The 2,310-nt window shown below is 57.9% G+C and overlaps 1 protein-coding gene across 1 annotated transcript in view; it reads left to right on the forward strand.

Moving 5' to 3' along the window:
* The first annotated feature begins 1,927 nt into the window (after positions 1-1,927).
* The window catches only part of SCRN1 (secernin 1), a 69,728-nt gene continuing 69,345 nt past the window's right edge, over positions 1,928-2,310 (forward strand). Inside the window, exon 1 of the mRNA XM_006019589.1 lies at positions 1,928-2,033. The gene's annotated coding sequence lies outside the window, so the exon portion shown is untranslated. The remainder of the gene's footprint in view (positions 2,034-2,310) is intronic.

The following is a 2,310-nucleotide window of genomic DNA, read 5'->3' on the forward strand; positions in this document are numbered from 1 at the left end:
TCTGGCATGTGGGGGACCCAAGGAGTCTTCCCTGCCTCCAGCATACTGGATCTAGTGCCTGCTGTGGCCAGTCCCACTGCACTGTATAAAAGTGCCCACTCTGGGACCCATGCTGGAGCAGGCGCTATGTGCAGTTTGCATCCCGGGCCAGCCAGAGCAGGCACTGTGGACACTACATCCAACATGTGGAGGGTAGAGGGGTCTTGGACAGGTCCAGCGCTGGGGCCTGGATGATGTGGCTCCATGGGCCATATTCTTGACACCCTTGTATTTGCAAATATATTGCATAGCCTATGGCCAGCCTTGCTGCTGTGCCTTCAGGTACTGTCATGATCAGCTGGTATGGTCACATTTGCCTGGTTTAGACTTGGCCTTTGCATGAGAATGGCAAGGGAAAAGGATGGCTGCCAAGACATCAGGGCAAGGGGACTTCTGCACAGGGGCAGTGCATTACAGCAAAGTTTTCCAGACTTTTGATACCTGAGGCACACTTTGTTTCTGAATTAAAAGTGGTGGCACATATCACTCGTATACCCCAAAAGGGATCTATATCTATACATTAAGACTTAGGCATTGGTGCCCAACCTTTTGGCTTCACAGGCTGGAGGAGCCATGACAGGTTGGTCTGTAGGCTGGATCCTACCGCGGCAGTGTTCCTTGCCACTGCTCCCTCACCACCAAGTCTCTGGCCCAGTGAGAAGCCCTATAGGCCAGATGACATGGCTCTGCGGGCTGGCTCTGATCCTGACACAGTGTCAGAAATCTGCACATGTGAGCACATGATGCCTTTTTTAATGTGGACAAAACTGGGTCTTATTTGTACCACTACAGTTAGGTTGGGTAATGTGCTCGATGCCTAAAAATGAGGTATCCTCCAGGCATGAACGGCGTGTGCCCCCAGTGGCTGGAGGGGCATAGCAGCAGCAGGAGTGTGGCAGCAGTAAGCACAGAGCACCTGCTGGTGCTGTCAGGAGTGGGCGGGGTGGGGATGGCGAGTGCCAACCAGGGGGTGGTGACCACCCGCAGGTGCCGCCGACAGTGTCGGCAGTGCCTTTTTGTAAGGGGTGCACCCCCACGCTCAGGAGGTGCATGTGCACCCTCTACACGCTGCCCCTGCCTCCAGGGTTTTATATTAACAGAAGGAGACTATGTATCCTTAATATATTAACAGAAGGATACTAAACTCCCTCCAGAGGTAGTGCAGTCACCTACCCTGGTGGTTTTCAAGAGGAGACTGGACCTTGCTGGACCCCAGTTGTCTTCCTGCATAGAGCAGGGGGGACTGCACCCGATGATCTGCGAGGTCCGTTCCAGCCCCTTGCGATCTATGAATCTATGTTGCATCTCCAATTCAAAACTGCAAGGCTGAGATTCCATGAGTTGGTGCCTTATCCCCAGTCCCTGGTTCCTAAGGATGTTGCCCCATAATCCCAGCCTAATCTCAGCTCTTTATTCAGGGCTACGTGCCTAATAAGCGACATGGCTTTACATGTTTATTAGTCAATGCACATTTCTGATGACAATCTAACTGTCGAGCCTGTCTAATTCAATACTAACAACCTTGACATTGGGTAAAAATTTGCTTCAAAAAAGGGCCCAGAACTGGGGAAAAGGGCCAAACTCCCATCTCATCAAGATGTCCCCAGGGAGCTGTGGCCCATGGGTGCAGGGAGGCGCCGGTCCCTCCAGGGTGCCCCTAGTCAGCCCCTGCCTGCCTGCCTGCCAGCATGAGGGCCCGTGCCCCCGCCTCGGGCAGGGGCTGAGCTCCGTCCTTCACACACTCAAGGGGCAGGGCAAGGCCGGCGGCTCTGCAGGGACAGGTCCAGGCCCCTTAGAAACCGGGGCCTCTTCTGACTGGATCCGCCTCCCTCCTCCTCCTCCTGCTGCTGCTACTGCAGCATCACAGAGCCGCCGCGCCCTCCTCGGAGCAGCCGCGCGCAGAGCGCCCAGCTGCGCCCGCGCACGTGAGCCGGACCAGCGCTTACCTGGGCGCAGCACCCGCCGCCCTTGCAGGAGCCGAGCCCGGGAGCAAGGTGAGTGCTCCCCTCCACCCCAGCAGGGAGCCCCATCTCCTGGCTGTGTCCCTCGGGGTGGACTTACAGTCCTCGTGCCCCTCCCGGGATGTCTGCGAGCAGGCGGTGTCCTCCTCCCGTACAACGAGGCTGGCCGGGCTCCCCCCTCCCGCTGCACTGGGGCGCCCGTCAGGCAGGTGCCAGCTACGGCTGTTTCCCTGCGAGGGGCACGGGCCCCCCTGCCAGCCTCTCTGCGGAGGAGGGGCTAGGGGGTCGCGGGGGTGTGTGGGGGGGGGGG

Source organism: Alligator sinensis, unplaced genomic scaffold (genome assembly GCF_000455745.1).
Source record: "Alligator sinensis unplaced genomic scaffold, ASM45574v1 scaffold29_1, whole genome shotgun sequence".
In the NCBI taxonomy this organism is placed as follows: Eukaryota; Metazoa; Chordata; order Crocodylia; family Alligatoridae; genus Alligator; species Alligator sinensis.